The sequence below is a fragment of the Ovis canadensis genome, chromosome 3, assembly GCF_042477335.2.
Source record: "Ovis canadensis isolate MfBH-ARS-UI-01 breed Bighorn chromosome 3, ARS-UI_OviCan_v2, whole genome shotgun sequence".
NCBI lineage: Eukaryota > Metazoa > Chordata > Mammalia > Artiodactyla > Bovidae > Ovis > Ovis canadensis.
In genome coordinates, this window is record NC_091247.1 from 105,774,695 (window position 1) to 105,799,190 (window position 24,496).

General features: G+C 47.5%; 1 long non-coding RNA gene across 3 annotated transcripts in view; it reads right to left on the reverse strand.

The window, feature by feature from the left end:
- The window catches only part of LOC138437176 (uncharacterized), a 74,858-nt gene that overhangs the window by 43,876 nt on the left and 6,486 nt on the right, over window positions 1-24,496 (reverse strand). For 2 of the 3 annotated variants that reach the window (XR_011255804.1, XR_011255801.1), the window contains exons 1-2: window positions 13,661-13,862; window positions 12,629-12,690 (exon numbers count right to left, since the gene is read on the reverse strand). This is a non-coding gene — a long non-coding RNA (uncharacterized lncRNA). Of the gene's footprint in view, window positions 1-12,628; window positions 12,691-13,660; window positions 13,863-24,496 lie in introns of those variants that run through there. The other variant, XR_011255802.1, reaches the window with a different exon arrangement.

Genomic DNA, 24,496 nt, shown 5'->3' on the forward strand with positions numbered 1-24,496 from the left:
CTTGAACTGCTCTTTCCTTGACCTGAGCTCATCTCCAGTGTCAGCAGGCAGGCTTCCCTGACTGTTGTCTAAAACAGATGCCCTTCCTCCCCCGCAGCAGCCTTCTCTCCCCTCTGTTTGTCCCATGCGCTCCCCACAATCTGACAATGTCACATCATTTACATATTTACTTGATTTGGCGGGGGGGGGGGGGCGGGGCGGGGGGGAGCGGCCTTCTAATTTTTGCCTGTTTCCTCCTTCAAGAACATCAGCTCCATGGGACGAGGGACCGTGACCTTTCGGACCTGGTGCCCAGATGTGGGCCAGGCATGCGGTGTGGGTGGTGTCTAATACTGATTTGTAAGTGGAGAGCTGTTCCTCCCCTCCTGGCACAAGTAACTCAGGCCTGCATAGGCTCCTGATCCCAGGAGAACCATCAGTGGGTCCCAAGCCATTCCCAGACCACACTCTGGGAAGCTTGCCCAAGGGAAACGAGCCCACGACCCCAGACAGTCATGTCTGGCGTTAGGACCCGAAGACAAAAACTTTCCAGGCCAGGCTGGGGGCCCAAGGCAAGAGACGCTGAGCAAGGGGTCACCGGACATGTCACCCCGCGTGTGTCCCACGTGCAGCCAGGCAGCCAGGTTGTTCAGGATTAGGGAGCAGTGCCAGTTCAGCTGACACTAAGGCAAAGGGATTGTACCTGGGAAAGATTTATTTTTCCTGCTCCATATCTCATGTCACCCTCACGTCCCCTCCCCCTCTCCCGCTGGCTGAGCTGCACACCCCTCCCTCCATGGTCGTGATACTTCAGCCAAGACCAGAGCGACTCCCCACGGCCCCCTGCTCCCCACCAATATGTACAGATGTCTGGGTATCCAAGGAGGAACATTTGTCAGGAGGCTCCAGAAGACAGATGACTATTCCATAAAGATTTCATTTTTGTTGGAGTCCGTCCACGTCTCTATATTGTCATAAAAAGTCAATAGGAAACTTCCATTTAGAAAAAAAAAAAAAAAAGAGGCACAATTAAAAAGAAATAGGGACAGCTCCAAGAGAGGTTGAAGATTAAAGACCGAGAGGCCCAGGGCAGGCAGGGGAATTTTATGAGCTACCAAAGAAAGAAAAACACACCACACAGAAAATGTGCCCAGCAGAAACTTGTCTTGGCAGCCTTAGCTGAGTTGAGCCGGCCAGTCTGGAGTGCTGATCTCTGCGGACCCTAGCGTGGGGGCAGGAGCTTGGGGTCTGCTCAGGGTGCGGCTGTGTGCCTGGCCTCTAGCTGGAGAAGGGGCTCAGACCCCCAAGAAACACAGCAGCTGCCGCTGTTGGGAGCCACTGAGGCATTAGACTTCTGAAACGGTAGAAATACGCCCACCTGGGAGCCACAGAGGTCAGCAGCCTGAAGCAGATTAAACTATTGTAGGTTCAGAATCTAGGACTCTTCTGAGATGCTCTTGAATTAGCCCTTATGGAATTTTCCAGATTCCAAGAATATGGAGTTGGACTTCCTCAGGTTTGAGAGACTGAATATACAAATGGACAATGACCAGGCCTAATATAAAAACAGAACTCTGGGATTTCCAGTGGTTAGAGCTCTGCTTCCACTGCAGGGGACACAGGTTCAATCCCTGGTCGGGGAACTAAGATCCTGCATGCTGTGGGCATAAACAAAATTTCTTTTTAATTAAATAAAAGCAGAATTCTGCCCCATAACCTATAGCAACCTGCCCAGGAAACCAAATCCTTATCCATAGCCAACAGCCCACGAAACCAGCCTGCTCTAAGTCAGACTCACAGGAACCCAGATTGCTGTTTTGCTTGACAATCCAGGAAGATAAACAGTCATTTCTGTAACCATCAGCCAAAATGTCCAGGAGTTGATGAATCACTGACAGCTTCTCTAATTTTTGTCCCCACACCCAACTTAGGACCAACACGAGAAAGCCAGATATAAGCCCTAATCAATTACACAGGATGTCCAGTCCTATGTAGCCTGCCTCCAGATCCAGTATGCCAACAGCCTCCAGATCCAGTATGCCAACAGCCTCCAGATCCCCTGTGCCAACAGCCTCCACATCCCCTGTGCCAACAGCCTCCAGATCCCCTGTGCCAACAGCCTCCACATCCCCTGTGCCAACAGCCTCCAGATCCCCTATGCCAATAGCCTCCAGATCCCCTGTGCCAACAGCCTCCAGATCCCCTGTGCCAACAGCCTCCAGATCCCCTGTGCCAACAGCCTCCAGATCCCCGGTGCCAACAGCCTCCAGATCCTCTGTGCCAACAGCTTCCAGATCCACTGTCAGCTGACAGCCTCTGATCCCTTCTCACCCCTCCCTTACTATAAAGCTTTCCCATCCCCTTGCCTTTGAGTCTCTGCTACATGCAAGTGATGGTGGCTGGCCCCCTTTCTCTAGCAAGCTCTGATCTTCGGCTGATCTTGGAGTCTTCCCACAGGTTAAATGCCCCTTTCCCACCTGTTAGCAGAGCCGACTTATCAGATCACTTCCAGACTCTGAGCCTCTGTCCGAGCATCTCAGTCATGAGTCAGTGGCAGTGGGGTTGCCTCCATAGCTGGTCACAAAGGATTCATGAGGTCATTCATGTATGGCTCCTGGCAGAATACCTGGCATACAGTTACTGCTCAGCGAATACTGACCACCATTTTTATTATGACGTCATTGCTAATCACCCTTCAAGAACCTTAGAGATGATCTTCTTCTGGAACTGTTCTGATGACCAATCTGGGAGGAATGAAAACTAAGTCAACTGAGATTCATTGGTTTCAAGCCTTAAGTTAAAGTGGAAGCTTGGAGCTTGGTGAGCAGCCAGGGAGCAGCCAGGGCTCTTTGGAGAGGAAGCTGATGGGACCTGGAAATTCTATATCTCCACTGAGGTGGGTGGAAGGAAGCCAAAGGGATTTCTATCTACAGGGCAGGGCTTAATAGGAGGCTCTTAACCAACTCTGTGGATTATGCAGGGATTATCAGGCCCATTTTACAGATAAAGAAACTGAGGGTCATAAGAGGTTAAGTGAATCTCTCAGTCACATGGGTAGGTCTTGAATCCTAAGGTGCTTGGGATTAGAATCAGCCAGGGAGAGGGAGTCTTCCCATAAAGTGTGGAGACCACAGAATCAGAGGCAGTGCAGGACAGGGACAGCGTCAGCAGGTTCCAGCAAGGGTCCTGGCAGAGAGAGCCCAGTGACCCAGACAGACCAGGGGGACCAGACATGAGGAATGGGCTGCGGCTGCAATGGGTCAGCCTTGGTCTCTTCTGTAGGCTTCTGGGCAGGACTGGAGGGGACAGGGTGAGCTCCTGAGCAAGCTCTCAGGTCAAAGAGCCAAGCTCAAGGGAAGAGGCTGGAGGGGTTCAAGAACCAGACCAAAGGCAGAGGGTGGATTTTAGGACTTGGCTGCAAGACCAGCCAATGACCTAGATGACATGCAGCTTACTAAACTGGGTCTTGAACTCACCTGGACTAAGACAGGCCCTGCCCCGAGGTCCATAACCTTGATGACCTGCAGGCGCAAATAGATGGCCTTAGCTGTGGGGAACTGGGCAGGTGAGCCCAGAGGTCAATCTCACTCTAGTCTGTACACCCACACGCATTTACAGGCCTGCACCAATGGTGTTGATCAGTAAGCAGGGAAGATAACAAAGGAATGCTGTCCTAGAACCAGCCTGGAAGGATATGTAGGAAACTGGTAACAGGAGAAGAAAATCAACCTTTGGATCAGAGTTAGGGGGCTTTTTGTGCTTGAGGAGTTTTACAATGTGTATATATTAATTTTCAAGAAATAATTATGACAAAAGACTACCCTCGTTAATGAGGATGAAAAAAATTACAGAGTTGAAAAGACAGTTGAAAGACCAAGAAAAGAAGTTGAAAGACTGTACAGGGACCCAAACCACAGTCTAGGAGGGACATCTGCTCTGTGTCTCAACACCCCTACCTGGGCATGGGGACAAGAACTGTGTGTCTTTGGCTCCAGCAAAAAAAGCCTGGATGAAGAGCAGGCACAGGCCAGGGCCAAGGGGGCAGGGGGTGGCTAGGCTTTCCTTTCGTCTTAATAAATGGAAAATTGGGATCTCTTTTAGCAATTAGAAATGTATAATAAACACAGAGAAAGGAAGCAAAATAATAACTGTAAAAATGATGATGGCTCACATTTATATAGTACTTTCTATATCAATTGTAAATGTGTGTATGTGCTCAGTCGCTTGGTCATGCCTGACTCTTTGTAACCCCCCAGGCTGTAGCCCAGCAGATTCCTCTATCCATGGGATTTTCCTAGAAACAATACTGGAGTGGGTTGCCATTTCCTTCAACATGGCAGGTCCTGTTGAAGAATTTCTTGCATAACAGCTGCCACTCCCCGGATGGTCCAGCGGCTAAGACTTTGCACTTCCGCTGCAGAGGGCATGGTGTGGTCCCCAGTCAAGGAACTAAGATCCCATATGCCAGGGGTGGCGGGGGTGGGAGGGGGGAGAATCTGTCATACATACTAGCTAATACGATCCTAATGATGATGAGATAGGCACTGCTATTGTCATATTTTACAGATGAGGAAACTGAGGACCAGACAAGTTGAGCAATTACCCAAGATCACACAGCCAGTATGTGTTGCGGCTAGGATTAAGCCAAGTATTCCGGCTTCAGGGCCCACACATATTTTTATATGTGCCCTGATAAAAGACATTTTCACATATTGAGGTATGGGGAGGTCATTCTGCCTTATACATGAGTTAACCTGAATTTCATGCTGACTATCATAGCCTGTTTGTGGTAGATATACACTGTATATCTACTTTAATTATAAAAGAAAAAGGTTCATTGGTCAGAAGTAAAGCATGTCTATGTTAAAAATAAAGATCAAACCCCTCTTCCTGCGATGCCCATGCGGGTCCTCCTTTGATGATATGACTGTCCCCCCAGGTGCCAAGGCCATATTGACTCACTTTATACATGCTGATCTTTTTTTAAAAAACCTTGAAGGACTGTATCCATGACTCATTTAATGTTCTTTGTTCTGACAACATATTAAACTGCCGAAAACCATGCTTCTCCCAAGCAGATCCTCTGAGAGGTTTTCTTCTGGGCTATACAGTCCTCAGTTTGGCTCAAATAAAACTCTTTTTGATTCTGATTATAGATTGTTTATTAATTATTTCTGTCGACAGTCCAAAGCATTCAGCTTCTCAAATCCTTTTATTTGAAGAGCCCAGATGAAAGTAGGGGGGAAAACACACAATTCACAGACCCAAGTGGACTGGCCTGAAGTCTAAGAGGTGCCCTGGCCCTGTTTTTACCCCACATATAATTCCTTAAGAGACGGTTCGAGTGGATCTGAAGCCCCAACGGGAATCGTCTACCTGGCTCAGAGGACTGCAGGGCCTGGATGGGGAACAGACCCCTTTCCCATCTTACCTGTGAATGCCCCACCCTCAGGCCTGGCATCCCACAACTGGAGAGGCCACCAGCCTTGTTCTCTAGATAGACAAGCCAGGTCCCAGACTGAAAAGGGAAGATTTGACTGAGTTCACCAGGTTCAGGGTGGAGAGGACACAGGCTCCCCGGCCTCCTTTTGCTGGTGTCCTGGACCTTTCATCAAAGAGGACTGAACTCCAGCTTCCCTTGTGGTCCAGTGGTTACAAATCTGCCTTGCAACGCAAGGGACACCAGTTTTTCGATCTCTGGTGCAGGAAGATGCCACAGAGCAGCTACGGCTATGCGCCACAACTATTGGGGCTGTGCTTAGAGCCTGGGAGCCGCAGCTACTGAAGCTGCAGGCCCTCGAGCCTGCGCGCCACAACTAGAGAAGCCGCCGCAGCGGGAAACCGACACAGGCAAGCAGAGAGCAGCCCTCACTCCCGTAGCTAGAGAGAAGACCCACCCAGCGCGGCCAAAACCAAGCTAAACAAACAAATGAAAATTGTAAAAAGAGCAAACTAAACTTTTTTTTTAAAGTTGATCCAAGTCCTTTAAAATCCATAAGACTTTGACAAAGTCTCCGCGGCTTCATGATTGCTGCCTCCAATAGGGACACCGATTTTCCTGGAAAAAAGCAAGTGCTGAAATAGACCTAAGTTTAGCTACAGAAAATACACACCGAGGAATATCTGCCAGTTGCCTGGATGTTGGAGGAGTGATAAAAGGAAAAACAAGCTATGTGTTTACATGACTCCAGTCATTTCCGGTGATTACGAAAGATGGGAAGTGTCTGCCCTTAGAAATCTAGGAAACAAGACTGCAGTGAATCCACACGCACAAAACCGAATCCAGTGTCAAAACATAAGAAATGAACATTGCAGCGAAAAAAAGAAAACCTAGTAAGATACAACGGGTCTGCGAAAATCTGTTCACCTCGGACTCCAGAGACATTTTCTTGCTTCTGGAAGTTAGTGACAAGGGAATCATGGGGACTTCAAAGAACACGGCTGCCCATCCTACCATGAAAAGGCTCCCAGGACAAGCTCTTCTCCCAGTTCACTGCTTTCTGTTTTCCTTTCTGAACCACGGTAGATGGAACAATCACTCCTTCACAGTTAAGATGCATGTCAGTGATAAGAACAAAGTCTGACGTTGGGTTTTGATCTCTGCACCCACAGTGGGAGTAATTCTGTGGAACTCCAGGCAAATTCTTTGATCTCTTCGTGTTGTCGTTGTTTAGTCCCTAAGTCGTGTCCAACGCTTTGTGACCCCATGAAATGCAGCCCACCAGACTCCTCCATCCATGGGATTTCGCAGGCAAGCGTCCTGGAATGGGTTGCCATTCCCTTCTCCAGGGGATTTTCCTGACCCAAGGATCGAACCTGCGTCTCTTGCACTGCAAGCAGATTCTTTACTGCTGAGCCACCATGGAAGCCCTTGATCTCTTTGGGCCTAAGTAAAGAAGGATACTTAAGCCATAGCCAACAAAGTTATCCAGATAAAGAGACACTCAAAGATGAAGTCTAAATTCATCAGCAGGTAGTGCCCATCACTGCTCAAAGGGTCCAGGGCCACCAGCAATTCTTTTGATTTGCTTTCTCCTCAAGGTTCCTATTTCATAAAAGCCACACTTCACTTATCAGTAATAACGCATTTTGCCTGTTTGAGTTGGCCCCAAACATAACTAAACTATCAAGCAGAAGTCCTGGTTGATTACTTCTGCAGAAAGTTATCAAAAGAAATCAATGTTTCCATGAAAAATAGGATGTCATTTTAACCAAAAGTGTTAGTTGCTCAGTTGTGTCCTACTCTGAGATCCCATGGACTATAGCCTGCCAGGCTCCTCTGTCCATGGGATTTCCCAGGCAAGAATACTGGGTAGCCATTCCCTTCTCTAAGGGGATCTTCCTGACCCAGGGACCAAACCTGGGTCTCCTGCATTGCAGGCAGACTCTTTGCTGTCTGAGCCACCAGGGAAAAGTTAACCAAAAGTAATGTCACTCAAAATGGGTTAACTATGTATTTCATATTTGGAAACAGTGTTTATAACTTACAAAAATTGTCCTTCAACTGTACACTATCTTCTGGAATCCTTTTGAAATCCAGGGACCTTGAACTTGGAATTACTGTATCTGGTGGTCTCAAAGATTCTAACATTCCATGATATTTAGCTTCAGATATTCTGGATGCCAAGGGGGAGGATGGATATTAAGAATTCTCATCCACCACCAGTAAGAATACAATTTGGTACAATATTTGTCAAGGCCAATTTTGCAATACATTTTAAAATCCTTAAATGGGTATAGAAGTTCTAGTGCTAATAATGGTGGATGGAGTAGTTCCTTCCTACCAGACCAAACCTCCTGAAGATAACAAGTAACAACTCAAAACAAAATATTTTAGAAAGGAAAGCTGTGAAAGCACTGGAGAGCAACCAGAAGCAGGCAGAAACCAAAGGGGACTTTGACCTTTCAAAAAAGGAACCACACAGGATGAGACCTATGTTTAGACAGTTTTCTGATGAGGGCACTCCTCAGCCTGCCAGACAGAAAGCTGCACTCTTAACTGTTTGAAGTGTCAGAGGACAGAGTTCAGGGCTGTCAGAGTGGCTGAAAATCAGAGAGCTAGATCCTAAAAGAAGCTAAAAATTGAAAAAACTGAATAGAGATTTCAAATGCTGAGAGAGACAGGAATGTAGAGTTTGAATCTTGCCAACTTTTCCAGGAGAGACTTCATAAACACCTTTAACATTTTATTGATATCAGAGAAGAAGGAGGGGAGACAATCAAAGATTATGACCCAAGATGGAAGATATTTCCCTCATATTAAGCAAACTATCCAAAACAGACCCATTTTAAAGAGTAAAAATCAACCAACACAATACTGTAAAGCAATTATCCTTCTATTAAAAAAAGTTGATATGCCATAATTACCTGCCTGCTATCGTTAAAGACAGACAAAAGATACAGAATCTCTAAACCCGCTGTTCAAAAAAATATATAATAAAAAATTTCTAGATATGCAAAGAAAAAGAAAAATGTGGCACATACCCAAGAAAAAAAAATCAAGCAATAGAAACAGAACTCGAAGGTAACCTAGATGCTGGAATCAGCAGATAAAAAATTTATAGTAGCTATTCTAAATATATTTGAGGAATTAAAGCAAAACACTGCCGTGATGGGCTTCCCAGGTGGCTCAGTGATTAAAAAAAAAAAAAAACACAAAACCTGTCAATGCAGGAGACTCAGGTTCAACCCCTGGGTTGGGAAGATCCCCGAAGAAGGAAATGACAACCCACTTCAGTGGTCTTGTCTGGGAAATCCCATAGGGGAGCCTGGCGGGCTACAGTCAGTGCAGTCACAAAGAGTCAGACATAACTTAGTGGCTAAACAACAACATTGCCATAAAACAGGGAGAGAATCTCAGCAGAGCAATGGAAACAATTCTTTAAAAAGAATCAAATGGAAGTTCCAGAACTGACAAGACTCAGAACTGAAAGATTCAGTGGATACCCCAAATGGGTAAGTAAACTAGAAGACAGGCCAATACAAACAAGCCAATCTTTTTTTAAGCTGCCTTCAAAAAGATCGTGCCATTCAGTGCATAAATAAAGGCATAGGAGCCGAGCAATGTGATCTATGAGAAATCTAAAGCAAAAAGAGCTCTGTTAGAAAGAAACTGAGAACTCCCCTGGCAGTCCCGTGTTTAAGCCACTGAACTCCTAAGATAGGGGTCATTGGTTCAATCCCTGGTTGGGGAACTAAGATCCCACATGCTGTATGGCATGGCTATGAAATAGAAGCGTGTGGTCAAAAAGCATTCTCTCTCAGTTTAATTGATATCTTTACTCAAATAAGCCAGTCTTAAAAACACAAAACAAAACAAATTTTTTAAAATGAAAGAGCTTCAGTGACATTTGGTACAATATCAAGCATTCTAATATAAGTGTAATCGGAATCTCAGAGAGGAAGAAAGGGAAAATGAGCAGGAAAAGCATTTGAAAAATATGGCTGAAAATGTCCTAAACCTGATGGAAAACACTAACTTCTAAACTCAAGAATCTTAATAAACTCCAGAGAAGATAAACATACACATTCACCACAGAAAGGTATGTCATAGTCAAACTGCTGAAAAATAAGAAGCCTTAACCCGCCAGAGAAGAAAATGACACAGATACGAAAGACCAATGACAGGAGTCACATCTGAGTTTTTATCAGAAGCAAAGAAGCAAGAGATCATGTGATGATAAGATCATGAAATGATTAGCGCTAAAGTTCTACATCCAGTAAGATACATTCTTCAAAAAATTCAGGAAACAGACATTTTTAGCTAGCTGAAGCTGAGCGACTTCTTCATCAGGAAATGTGAAAGGAAGTTATTCAGATTGATGAGAAATGACACCAGGAGGAAACCTGGGTCTTCAACATGGGGAAAAGTTACCAAAAATGGTAAATATGTGAGCAAAATAAAAGACTACTTTTCTGCCCTTCTGCAGTTTATTTTAGAGACAGCCAGGAATTGTTTTTGCCATATCATACCGCATGAATCTCTGACCAATTGGAACTAGACCTTATCAATGAGTATCTAGAAAAGTCTTCAAACAAAAATTAAGCAACACATATTTAGGCTTACCATTTACAACTTAAAAGTAAAATCCTGAAGCTATAAAACCCATGGAAGATCTCTGCAGTCTTGGGGCAGACAAAGATTTCTGAATGTGACAGGGCACACAGGTCCACTCTGGCACCCGGGCTGTGTCTTGGAAAAGGAAAAGTGGGAAAGAAACCTTGGGCAATATCAAAACCTTAGATCTCACCGTCTAAGTTTTACAGTTAGTTTTACTAACTGAGGACTCTTCAGGTAGTAAAATGAAATATTTGGTTGCTACCAGTAGGAAAAGGGCTTGGAGTTCAAGATGAACTTAGATATTTTAGAAAATGAAAGTCAATTTTTTTTTTTTTGCTCTTCTGACATGCAATTGAGTTATTTGTGCATTTCTAGAAGATTAAAATGTGAGGAGTGGCCCATGGAGAAGCAGCCTTAGAGGAGAAAGAAGAGGAAACTGTCTGGAGACCTCAAGGACTCCAAATCTAGATTCCAGGGGCCCTTTACACTACGATGTAGTCCTGGTGATAAGATGTACCACACTAAGCTTCATCAAGCCGTACTGGCTCAAAGCAAGCTGTTCTCCCTTTGAAATTCAAATAGAACCCCTGTGCAGTTTTACCTCCAGAGAAAGGATATTTTCTTTTATATATGGCTTTCCTACTGGCTCAGACAGTAAACAATCTGCCTGCAATTCAGAAGACCTGGGTTCAGTCCCTGGGTTGGGAAGATCCCTTGGAGGAAGGCAAGGCAACCCACTCCAGTATTCTTGCCTGGAGAATCCCCATGGACAGAGGAGCCTAGGGGGCCACAGTCCATGGGGTCGTAGAGAGTCAGACACAACTGAGCGGCTAAGCACAGCACACACACACACACACACACACACACATATATATTTTATATTTAACTTTGAAAGTGAAAGTCGCTCAGTCGTGTTCAACTCTTTCTGACTCCATGGACTGTACAGTCCCTGGAATTCTCCAGGCCAGAATATTGGAGTGGGTAGCCTTTCCCTTCTCCAGAGGATCTTCCCAACCCAGGAACTCAATCCGGGTCTTCTGCATTGCAGGTAGATTCTTTACCAACTGAGCTATCAGGGAAACCTCATATTTAAGTTTATATATATTTAACATATAAATTTATGTATGTATGTCCATGCTAAGTTGCTTCAATATATATAGAATGTCAATGTCATTATATATATAGCATAAATTTATACAATAAATTATATGTATTATATATTTACTATATAATTTTATTTATTATATATTAATATGTAAATTCTATATTATTTATAAATATGTATTTAACATAGGAATTATTTATAAATGCATGTTTAATATATAAACTATATATATATTTAACTTGGTGGCTCAGACGGTTAAGCATCTGTCTACAATGCGGGAGACCTGGGTTCAATCCCTGGGTCAGGAAGATCCCCTGGAGAAGGAAATGGCAATCCACTCCAGTACTATTGCCTGGAAAATCCCATGGACAGGGGAGCCTGGTAGGTTACATGTAGTCCATGGGGTCACAAAGAGTCGGACACGACTGAGCAACTTCACTTCACTTCACATAGTTGATTTACAGGGTATATCAATCTCTCCTGTACAGTCAAATGACACCGTTAAATACATAGATACTTTCTCATTTTCTTTTCCATTATGGTTTATCACAGGCTGTTAAATATACTGTAGGACCTTGTTGTTTATCCATCCTATGTGTAACAGTTTATATCTGCTAATCCCATGATCCCAGTCCTTCCCCAAGAAAGGATATTTTCTACACTGACTCAGTACCAACTCTGAGAAACTTGTCTGAATTTTTTTGAATATTAAAATTAATTGTCATTAATAAATGAAACTCTTAACAGTCCCGTGGGATCCTAAAGGTTTTGAAGCATTCACCATCCACAGAGTCCAAAAGCCTGGAAAAGCTCTGGCTTCTGCTCCAGGAGGGGATGGTAGGGTCGTCCCCGTCCCTATTCTCACCACCCACCCTGAGCATAACCAGCGGGTGGCAGAGACATCCCGGTGGCCCCAGGGGACCGAGGCTCTTTCATCACTAGAGAATTCTAGAGACCGTTTGGAACCTGAGTGACCAGCCCTCCTGGCTGCCCTGTGACTGTCCCTGCTTCAGCTTTCAGAGGCCATATCCCTGGCGGTTTCTCAGTCACCCTGCTAGCAGGTCAAGAGCGGTCGGTAGGAGGCTGTGCCCTCTCCCCAGGGCAGCTGCTTCCTGTCTGAGAGCCTCTGTTCAAAAGGCTTCTAGGTATGGATGCCCCCGCCACCCCTGCCTGCTTCGGCCTTTTCTCCTGGCTTTGATTTCTGTTCGATGTCATCCACCATCCCATGCCTCCTTGGATCTCAGCTACAGTCACCCTGTCTGGGCCCTTCTGGGTACCTCCAGCCCGAGAACACAAGGCTAGGTTCCCAGAAGACCCATAATTTAAGAGTTACTAACAACTGTAAGTTACGTGTAAATTTCACAGCTAACCATTCTGATGACAAAGAACATTTACTTGTTGTTGTTGTCTTTAGATCTATGTCATTCAAAATGCTTTAAACCTGTACAGCAGCAGCATTCACTGCCCGCTTCAGGGCCTCTTACCTTTGAGTAAACGCCTGAGCCAGGGATTCGCGTTTCTGCTTTGTTTCCGGTCCACGGGAGTCCTAAAGTGGTAAAAGAGAGAGACAAAACAAAAAGGACATGAGCAATGTTCGCTGATCTCCAGCTGAGTTTGCGGGCTCACTGCTGAAGCTGTACCTGCAGCTTTAAATGGCACGGCAGTCCACTGGCAAGAAGGCTGGTTTGGACTGCAACAGCCTTCATTTACTCATTCATTCAACAAATAAGCATTGCATGTCAAAGTGCTTTAGAGATGGAACTAAACAAAAACACTGCCAGCATTCATTAAGGTCCTGGCCTGTTGTGACTAACCCTTGTGCTCACTTCTGTGCCTTCTGTGTCCTTCACACAGCAGGGTATGTGGGAGTCCAGTGAGCAAATTCAAGGCTGAAGGAGAAGCAAAAGTCTTTCTTTGACCATCATGGGGGACCCTGCCTGGATCTGAAAATTAAACTGACAAAGATTTAACAGGAGAAAAGCATACACGTTTATTAAGTTTGCACAGCCATCAGAAGGAAATGAAGACCCAAAGCAAAAGTTAGACCTGAGTGTTTTGTGCTGGGTTTGAGGAGGATGCCCAGGTGTGCAGCATATGACAGGTGAAGGGACAGATGCGAGTGTAATAAACTGGGGGAAACTGAGCAAGGCCTGTTTGTTAGGATTCTTCTCTTTATCTTCAGAGAGAAGGATGATCTTCCAGGTAAAGGGAGGGTGCCTCTCACAGAAGGATTTTACGATGTGTCTCAGGGAAGAAGTGCACGTAGAGGTAGAAAAGGGCAGCTGCTATTTTCTCAAGTCCCTTCAGTTTAGAATACTCAATACGCCCAGCTACCATATATTTTTGGGTAGTATATTCTGAACCTCATCACGGCTCTGGCAATAATGATGTCATCTTATATAATCAAAGAGCCTATTGTTGGACAATAGGGTACTAGGAGCAAAAATGAGTCAAACCCATGCCATCCTTCATCACCACCCCTCCCCCAATGCACTCCCAGCACGCGCTTCACTGACCAGCAGCCAGAGCCTTGGAGCCGGGACCAGGTTTCCCAGATACATCAAGACATCTGTAAGATGGCACCAAAATGAATCTTCAAGTCCTCCACTTATTCAACACAGTTGACAATCCTTGTGGGCCTCCCTGGAGGCTCAGTGGTAAAGAATCCACTTGTCAATGCAGGAGACATGGGTTTGATCCCTGGATCAAGAAGATTCCCTGGAGAAGGAAATGGCAACCCACTCCTGTATTCTTGCCTGGGAAATCCCATGGACAGAGGAGCCTGGCGGGCTTCAGTCCATGGGGTGGCAAAGAATCAGACATGACTTAGCAACAAAGACAGGCCTTGTCTCACAGGTTTGGGGCACCAGTCACAGAATCTGCATCTGTGAACTCCATCACAAAGGGCCTGTATGCTAAGAGATTGGAGTTTCCATAAATCATGGGGAAAGCTGAGTCGCTGGGTTTGGGAATGGGCACGGGAGAGAACAGGAATGGCAAAAATAGGCCTGAGGCAGGAGTAATGTGGGCACTGCTGAGTTGAATAAGGTAAGCCCCAAAGTCTCAGACAACAGCATCCCAACGACAGAGCTTGGTGGCATATCCCCCACCCACACCCCCCAGCAAATCCCCAGGCTATTCGGAGAGAGGAGGCGTTCGGAGTCACTCCCTCCCCAAGATGCCACACAATGGAAGGAAGGGGCATGGCCCCAGAGGAAACTGGGTGGAGCAGACACAGGTAGCCCTGATACGCTGCAGCTCTCTTGACAAGGCTTCGTTGCCTCTGTAACCGGGCTTCTGCAAGTACCGCTCAGGGGTACAGGCAGCCTCTAGAACAGTCGAGGAAGAGGAATCTGTGTGTGTGTGTGTGTGTGTGTGTGTGTGTGTGTGTGTGTGTGTGAGCGCGCACTCAGTTGTGTCTGACTCTTTGTGACCCTATGGACTGTAGCCCTTCAGGCTGCTCTGTCCATGGGATTTTCCAGGCATGAATACTGGAGCAAGCTGCCATTTCCTTCTCCAGGGGATCTTCCTGACCCAGAGATTGAACTCGTGTCTCTTGCATCTCCTGCATTGACAGGCAGGTTCTTTACCAACTGAGCCATCTGGGAAGCCCTGTATCTCTAGAGCCTCCAAAAAAGAATGAGGGTTTGCCTTGAGCCTAGTGAGATGGATTTGGGGTGCCTGGCCTCCAACACTGTCCGAGAATAGATTTGTGTTGTTTTAAGTCACCCAGGGTGTTCACACCAGCCAGAGGAAATGAAAACATCTTACACAACAAGCAGGAAGATAGAGAGGGACCCAGGGGCTCACTTGTCACATCCTAGGAATCCAGATCTTGCCTTCTACTGGGTAGCATCCTCCTGGAGTCCCAACTCAGGACAAGTCCCTAAGAGTCCCAGGGTGCCCTGGGGCTCAGCAGAGCCCTCGGAAAAGCAGTGGTCCTTCATCAGCTCCAAGAGGGCTGCTCACCAACCCTCAGCCTTCAGCATACGGGGCATTTTACGACTGTTCTGTATTCACTAATGCACCTGCCGGGGCACCAAATGGAAACAGTCCAAGAGCTCTCCGGGCTGATCTGGGTGTCTCCACGGTCTCCATGAGTCTGAACCGGCACATCCATTGTATGAACAAGTGCATACTGGAAACATCCAGGTCAGAGTAGGAGTCGCTGCAGCCTCAGAAGGCAGAGGATGGGGAGGGCCCTCAGAGCAGCTGCTGTTACTCAAGGCATTTTGATCACCAAGCATCAGGCATGCTGGCTTTCATCAATATCCTCTGAAAGATGCACACACACGTGCAGGTGGGAACAAAACGTTTTCTGCTGCTCATTTCATCCCAGCCTCAGCCCAAACGTATTTATATCTCAAAATTTCTCAGCACAATGAGGTGTGAAGCAGGGGGAGGGAGATGCTCTAGCCACACTGTGGGGGAGGGTAATTTGGTCCAAGCTCCTGTTTACGGGAATGGTTTTCTACTAACACAGAAAAAGCAAAACTTCTGAAATAAAGGAGGACTGCAATTGTTTGTTTCCTTTTGCTTTTTTGGTTACAACAGTAAAAACTGTCCTTCAAAATAGTCCCCAAAGACATCAGAGCTGGACAATGATGAATGGGGAACAGATGTTTCTGGGCTGTCAGAATGGCAGCTTCCTCCTCGACACGTGGGCTCTGGGATGCAGGGAAGGGGTCACTGTCCGGTCTTGGAGGCCAGACAGACCAGGCCTGGCAGGCCAGGGCTCAGGTTCCAAGGGTGAGCGGGACGGCGGGCCAGCCTTCCCTTGTCAAGTTGGGCAACTCGGGGCTTTTAACTGCCTTGGGGATGAGGGTGTGCGCCTTGAATGAGGAACTAGGACTGGCCCTGACTTCCCAGCAGGCGTACAGCTCAGTTTACAAAGATCTGGTTCCCCAAGGCCTGGGAGGCAGGGGCCAGGGGAGGATCTGCTTTTCTCAGGACCTGGGAGCTAGCGCTGCAATTCTGTGCCATCCACTTTCACACATCACTTCACTTGCCCACTTCCCTCTCCCCAGAAACCCCACACGGCCAGCGCCTGGGGAAGGTAGGTGGGAGTGGACCCGGGCGGATGGCCAGCCAGCCTGTTGCTCTCAGAGGCCCCCCAGCCCATCCAGCCTCTGGTCTCCAGTGGCAGCGGCCTCCCAGCAGGTCACCCCACGGGTTTCCTCCAATGACCTCAGCACTTGCTCCGTGGGCCCCTGCGGTCAGTGTCCACAGAGTGTTCAAAGACCCTGAGGGGCTGGAGGGTCCGAAAGAACGCAGTGGAGTGGCCGGAACCATGCCAACTCCCAGGGCATCTGGTACTGGACACACGGGAGCCCTGTGACATGCCCTAAGGCTCCCCCACACTCAGAGCTCCTCCCCCACCCAGCAGGAAGCAGAAGCCGGGGTTGAGGTCACCCCACATCCTTCTTTCCCACCACACTCACAACATCACGTGCATTGCACGGCATGGCTGAACCCCCACTCCTATTAGGAACCTCCCGTGTGGCAGGTTTTAGATGCCAGGGGTTAGGTGGGAAGCAGCATCTGGAGTCCAGCTCCTCGGGTTCAAACCCCAGGTCCAGACTCATCATTCTCCATGGGCCTGCGCATTTCATACCCTCTGGGTGCCTCAGTTTCCCCATCCTTAAATGGTGAGTTTAATACTTCCCAAGGGAGCTGCTTGTGACTATTAAATGTCAAGTGCAGATGGTGACTGCAGCCATGAAATTAAAAGACTCCTTGGAAGAAAAGTTATGACCAACCTAGACAGCATATTCAAAAGCAGAGACATTACTTTGCCAACTAAGGTCCGTCTAGTCAAGGCTATGGTTTTTCCTGTGGTCGTGTATGGATGTGAGAGTTGGACTGTGAAGAAGGCTGAGCGCCGAAGAATTGATACTTCTGAACTGCAGTGTTGGAGAAGACTCTTGAGAGTCCCTTGGACTGCAAGGAGATCCAACCAGTCTATTCTAAAGGAGATCAGCCCTGGGTGTTCTTTGGAGAAATGATGCTAAAGCTGAAACTCCAGTACTTTGGCCACCTCATGAGAAGAGTTAACCCATTGGAAAAGGCTCTGATGCTGGGAGGGATTGCGGGCAGGAGAAGGGGACGACCCAGGATGAGATGGCTGGATGGCATCACTGACTTGATGGACGTGGGTCTGAGTGAACTCCGGGAGTTGGTGATGAACAGGGAGGCCTCGTGTGCTGCGATTCATGGGGTCACAAAGAGTCGGACACGACTGAGCGACTAAACTGAACTGAACTGAAAGGTGCTGGCCTGATACGCCGGCGCACTACTTATAAGAGGCCCAGAGAATGAGCACCTGGCCTCATGAAAGACCCCGTGTGGCATGCCTAGCCATGGACCATCCTTATCAGCTTTCAGTGAGTTCTCAGGGCGCAGGCGCGGGTCCTGCGGGCCATGCTCTTCGCATGCGCACCGGCTGAAGCCGGGAGCGCGCTGGGAACAGCAAGGCACGGAGGATGCGGAGCAGAGGACAGGGGGACAAGGGGGCAGCTGGAGCCCAGTTCGCTCTCGCAAAGCACTTCCTGAACTGCACATTCAGTTACCACAAAATGAGTCAAGGTCCCTTTCAAGTGGCTTATTGAGCTTCCCTCTGATCTGGTACAGCCTCCCCAGGATGGACGGGCCACAGGCTTTCCTGGTGAGCTATCAGGCCCGGGTTGAAAACCCCTCAACTGGGCACCAGTGCCAGGCTCTGCACAGGCACTGCTTCACTTCTTCCCTACATCAAACCCACAGTCTGGCCTGGTTCCCATTTTACAGATGAGGAAACTGAGGCTCAGAGAATTTGGGTGAGTGGCCTGGGCTCACACAGCTGGTCAGGGTCAGGGCTGGGATTTGATCTTGTGCCTGTCTGGCTCTTACCTGCTAGCTCTTTCGCCTGGCTCAGTGCAGTGGGCCAAGGCCATGCTCACCTTACCTGCCTGGGTCAGATAGAGGTCCGGAAACTCTCACTGGTAACATGGAGACACTGGGGAGGTGAGGCTGTGGAAATGGAAGGCTTAAACCCCTTTTCTCTCTTCCCAGGAGGAAACTGGGGACTGTACTTTCTAGGCAGGAAATACTAGGGCCCCACTGACGGGGTGGTATCTCCTGTGGACAGATCTCTCATAAGAAGGGAGTCAATTTGGCTATAAAATATCTGGGGGAATGCCCTATGGGTCAAGTAGTTAGCACTCTGAACCTCCACTGCAGGGGGCCTGGGTTTGATTCCTGGCCGAAGAACTAAGATCCCACAAGCTGCCTGGTGTGACAAAAAAAAAGTCTCCCCTGAAACACCAAGATTCCATGGTTGAGGGAGACAGCCACAGAAGCTTTCTCTGAAAGCTGTCTTCAGGACCAGGCACCTGCCCGGGGGGAGGGGAAGCCTCAGCGGTGAAAGCCCTTCATCCTGGGGTGGGGAGTGCTGAGGGAACGAGGGCGGGCCCCAAGGCCAGGGTAGGTCCCGCCCCAGGGAGCGGTCCTTTTGGGTCTCTGGGAAAGAGGGAGGGCTTCTCAGAGGTACCCAGGGAAATAAGAGAGAAAAAAGGAAGCAGGTGCATTTGAAACACAAAGCCAGCCTGTGGAAAACCCACGCCAGCCAAGAGGGTCTGGATTGCGCTGGGGCTGGTTTGGTTGTTTGTTTTCGCTTTTGTCCTTGTTTTGATTGAGTTTAGGAGTTTTCTTAGTAATCACCACTAGGAAAGTCAGGTGGCCACCCAAATGAAAAAAAGAAAAGAGAGAGAGAAGCAAAACTGGGTGATAACAGCAGACAACAAATCTAAGGACATTTTCATGGACCTCGCCCATCTTTTTGAGATGGAAGTGAGTCTGAGCCTAAAGTCACATTTTTCCTCCTGATTCCCTTTGTCTTTTTTTAAAAAGCAGCTCTCACTTACAGAAATACTTCACAGTACCCTTGTAACATGTACACACTATAAATGAGGCTCAGGAACCCCTTGACCACTGCCCTGCAGACAGGACCTCCCAGCTGCCCACTGCACCCCGAGGGCTGGAGGGCTCTGTGGGCTGGGTGAGGCCTTGGAGTCCTCCCATAGTTACTGCTTCCTTTTTAGGAGTAGGCTCAATGCTGGTGACTAAAGCACATGCCTAAAGAAGCATGGTTTTGTGGGAATGCAAACTAGTACAGCCACTATGGAGAACAGTGTGGAGATTCCTTAAAAAATTGCAAAAAGAACTGCCTTATGACCCAGCAATCCCACTGCTGGGCATACACACCGAGAAAACCAGAATTGAAAGAGAAATGTGAACCCCAGTGTTCATCACAGCACTGTTTATAATAGCCAGGACATGGAAACAACCTAGATGTCCATCAGCAGATGAATGGATAAGAAGGCTGTGGTACATATACACAATGGAGTATCACTCAGCCATCAAAAAGAATACATTTGAATCAGTTCTAATGAGGTGGATGAAACTGGAGCCTATTATACAGAGTGAAGTAAGCCAGAAAAAAAAAACACCAATACTGTATACTGCTGCTGCTAAGTCGCTTCAGTCGTGTCCGACCCTGTGCGACCCCAGAGACAGCAGCCCACCAGGCTCTCCCGTCCCTGGGATTCTCCAGGCAAGAACACTGGAGTGGGTTGCCGTTTCCTTCTCCAATGCATGAAAGTGAAAAGTGAAAGTGAAGTCGCTCAGTCGTGTCCGACTCTTAGCGACCCCGTGGACTGCAGCCCACCAGGCTCCTCCGTCCGTGGGATTTTCCAGGCAAGAGAACTGGAGTGGGGTGCCATTGCCTTCTCCGCCAATACAGTATACTAACACATATATATGGAATTTAGAAAGATGGTAAGGATAACCCTGTATGCGAGACAGCAAAAGAGACACAGATGTATAGAACGGACTTTTAGACTCTGTGGGAGAGGGAGGGGGTGGGATGATTTGGGAGAATGGCATTGAAACATGTATACTATCATGTAAGAAACGAATCGCCAGTCTATGTTCGATACAGGATACAGGAATGCTTGGAGCTGGTGCACGGGGATGACCCAGAGAGATGGTATGGGGTGGGGGGTGGGAGGGGGGTTCAGAATTGGGAACTCACGTACACCCGTGGCTGATTCATGTTAATGTATGGCAAAACCAATACAGTATTGTAAAGCAAAATAAAGTAAAAATAACAACTTTAAAAATATATTTAAAAAAAGAAGCATGGTTTTCTCTCTTTGCTTTGGAGATATTTGTATTTATAAAGCATGTTTTAAAAATATTGTCATTCATTAAGGACTCTTAAACTGACCACTATATTTCACATCTGGCGATTAACATGCATCAAGGATTGAAATGGGAGCAAACATCAAATAAATTAGTTAAACATGAAAAAAAAAGCATGTTCTGTAAGTCAAATTGCAAAGTCTGCCACGATGCCTCACTCCTCAGAAGGACCTAGAAAGGTCTGAATTGCCCCTAAACTCTTCCTCCAAATAGTACCTAAGCCTTCTTTTTGAAGCTGTTACACATACCCCACCCCCACCTCCCATGCTCCAAGCCTGGACTGGCCACCTTTCTCATCTATTTCAGAGATCCCTGGGTCAATAAGATCCTCTGGAGGAGGAAATGGTGACGCACTCTAGTATTCATGCTTGGAGCATCTCATGGACAGAGGAGCCTGGCAGGCTACAATTGATGGGGTCACAAAGAGTTGGACACGACCGAAGCAACTGAGCATGCGTCCACACGCCAAAATCATCTCAGAGCTAAGAGTCTTGCCCCAGACTACCCTCCCTTGTTGGTTTCTCCCGAATAGCAGCAACTCCTGACCTCAACTCCTATCTTCTCACTGAGATTTCAGGAAGTGATAACCTCCTGGGCACGAATGTCCCATATGCAGACTCCCATCAGAGGCCCTGGGTTTCCTGACTAAAGCCAGCTGCTCCTGTATCAGGCTTCATGAAGCTCTGAGCCTGTGTTCTTATGGAGATTTTCCATCTAGTCTCTCAATGCAGGAGCACAGGAGACTTGTAAGGCTCTGGAACATTCTAGAAGATCATAAACACCAGACCTTCAAGCAGCTGGTTGTAGAAATGGAGGAAAGAGATGCACCAACTCTCACCCCTGTCCTCACATCCTCCAAGCTGAGCTCATCCACACTGGGTCATGAGGAGACAGCATCCAGAGTTCCTGGTTGGACCCCATTGTTGCTCTGACGATAGAGTGGATATATTGGGTGAGTGGTAGCCCCTGAGGTGGGTACACAGACTTCCCAGAGGATACTGTGTAGACATGCTGTATGCATGGAGGGCCATCCACAAGGGTCAGGACAGAATGCCAGACTTTAGGAACTGCTTTCCCTTCCATGATTTTTAGCACATTGAAGACCTTGAGAAGTCTTGCAATAGTGGAAATAGTTCAATTCTGTAACTCAAGGTTTCCCAAACTTACTAACTCAGAGAACTCATTTCTGGCAAAACACCTGTTGCTGTCTCCCAGCAGAACACATGCTGAGACCTGCTGGTCCAGCCATCTGGGTAGACTAATGATGTTGGTCACAGTGCTTCTTAAACAGTTGATAATTTGTGCTGCTGTACTCCAAGGGCCTTGACACCCAGCCTTTTTTCTGATAGTTTAGATGGACCCAGTGTCTGAAACTCTAAGGTATTTTAATGATGGCTTGAGTTTAAAAGAATGGGATCTCAAACTGTGGCCCCTGTGATCCCTGGTCCAGGAAGATGCCACAGAGCATCTAAGCTCATGCACCACAACTACCAAGCCCAAGCTCTAGCGCCCGCAAGCTGCAGCTGCTGAGTCCTCGAGCCTAGAGTCCACGCTCCACAACAAGAGAAGCCACTGCAATGCGAAGCCCACGCGCTGCAACTATAGAAAGCCTGTGGGCAGCAAAGAAGACCAAAATAAATTTTAAAAGATCACATGTGTGTAGACCCTCTGCCACCTCACAGAAAACTCAGCATTTCTTGTTAAGTGTGCCCAGTGTGTATTAAGAGCTTACAACTATGGTTTCCACCCAGGAATCCTTCAGGGGAACTTATTATACGTGGGGTGTTGGCATTATCTGGGCAAGACAAAAGCCCCATTCTTCCCTGGTCGGGTGTTAGGTGCTAATAATTCGGGTCACCTCCTGAGGGTGATCCTTAGCCTGGTTCTCAAATGTGGGCATCAATCATGTCACAGGTAAACAGGGCTCATGAGCTACTCCATGTATAAACCAAAAGACCGCCTGGGAAGTAGCTCGTCCTAGAAGTGGAACTGAAGATGAGCAGTGGGCAAAAGCACAAGCTGATCAGCTTTGATGCTGGCATTCTTGACGGGACGTCTCCGATTCTGGAGGGCAAATGAGCAGAGCTGCTCTGTGTCACCCAGCGAGGTCTGCCTGGAGACACGTTGGTGTTTACCTGCCACATCCTTTCAGTTTTATTGCACTCAATGGCCTTGTATATTTAATGCGGAAATTTGCTCAAGTGGTTACCAAGCCACGGGGAATAGGAAGGCATGAGGGAGCCACTTTCTGACCCTGAGGCTGGCAAAGTTGCCTCCTTAACCAGACCTGTGCTGGGTTACGATGTTATTTGCATTTAGAGCATTAAGTCTTGAAGCTAAAATTGTAGCAGGAGCTAACTGGAGTACAGGCAGCCTGCTCTGCCATGGATTTAGGATGTTTACTCAATGATGGATGAGAACTTTCAGGGAAAGAAGGATTTTCCCCTCCGTCTTTCCACAATACAATGTCAGTCCACAGTGATCAAGGTCCTGATTTGGGGGTGAGTGTGCAGAGCCTTTTTAAAAGCCTTCAGATCCTGTATCTGACCTTCATAGTTTTGCTCTCAAATAGGTGGGGAAAAAAAGTAGAAATAGTGACAGATTTTATTTTCTTGGGCTTCAAAATCACTGTGGACAGTGACTGCAGCCATGAAAATAAAAGACGCTTGCTTCTTGGAAGGAAAGCTGTGACAAACCTAGACAGGATATTCAAAAGCAGAGACATCACTTTGCCAACAAAGGTCCATATAGCCAAAGCTATGGTTTTCCCAGTAGTCATGTATGGATCTGAGAGTTGGACCGTAAAAAAGGCTGAGCACCAAAGAACTGATGCTTTTGAATTGTGCTGGAGAAGACACTTAAGAGTCCCTTGGACTGCAAGATCAAATCATTCAATCTGAAAGGAAATCAACTCTGAATATTCATTGCAAGGACTGATGCTGAAGCTCCAATACTTTGGCCACCTGATGTGAAGAGCCAACTCGCTAGAAAAGACCTTGATGCTGGGAAAGGCTGAGAACCGGAGGAGAAGGGGACAACAGAGGATGAGATGGTTGGATGGCATCAGTGACTCAGTGGACATGAGTTTGAGCACACTCTGGGAGATGGTGAAGGACAGGCAAGCCTGACCCTGTCTTTGTGCTACAGACCCTGGGTTCGCAAAGAGTCAACACAACTGAGTGACTGAAGAGCAACAAGAACTAAGAAGCAATCGGATGAGATGTCAGCGGGGCTAGGGTTTACAGTGGGGCTGAAGGACCGCATTGCTTTGCCCGAGTTTGGACAAAGCTGTATTAAGTGCCATTCACACATGTAGGAGATGTGGGTCGGGAAGATCTCCTCGAAAAGGAAATGCAAACCCACTCCTGTATTCTTGCCTGGGAAATCTCGTGGACAGAGAAGCCTGGTGGGCTACAGTCCATGGGGTCACAAAAGAGTCAGACCTGACTGAGCAACTGAAACAACATCACGGGCCTGATGTTGAATCAGGAGCATCTGGCCGCTGTGCCACTGCACGAGGGACTCAGAGAATCCCCAGCCGAGGCCCCCACGCCCCTGCCAAGGGTTTGTCTTCAGGTTCTTGGAACTGATTCCTGATGACTCCAGAAAAGGGAGGCCTCCCATTTCCGAAGTTCCCACTCCTCCCTCCTGTGATAAGACATAGAAAGAAGAGCCACAGGTTTCTGTCAGTCCAGGCAGAACAAAACTTCTGATCCCACAGAGTAAGGGAAAGACATTGGCCCTCAGAGAGGAGCCTCTTTCCAGAAGGGGATTCCTTGCAATGCGGCTCTCGCAGCATCCATCCTACACTGGGACCCAGGGGCAAGGACATGCAAACCCTGAAGTGCTCAGAAGCATTCACTGCCCGTGCCCTGGTCCTGCTGTGTGTGCACATGTGAATGTTAAGTCACTTCAGGTGTGTCTGACGCATTGCAAACTCGTGGACCGTAGCCCACCAGGCTCCTCTGTCCATGGGGTTCTCCAGGCAAGAATACTGGAGTGGGTTGCCACGCCCTCCTCCAGGAGACCCTCCCAAACAGGGATGCAACCTGGTCTCTTCCATCTCCTGCATTGGCAGGTGGGTTCTTTACCACGAGCGCCACCTGGGAAGC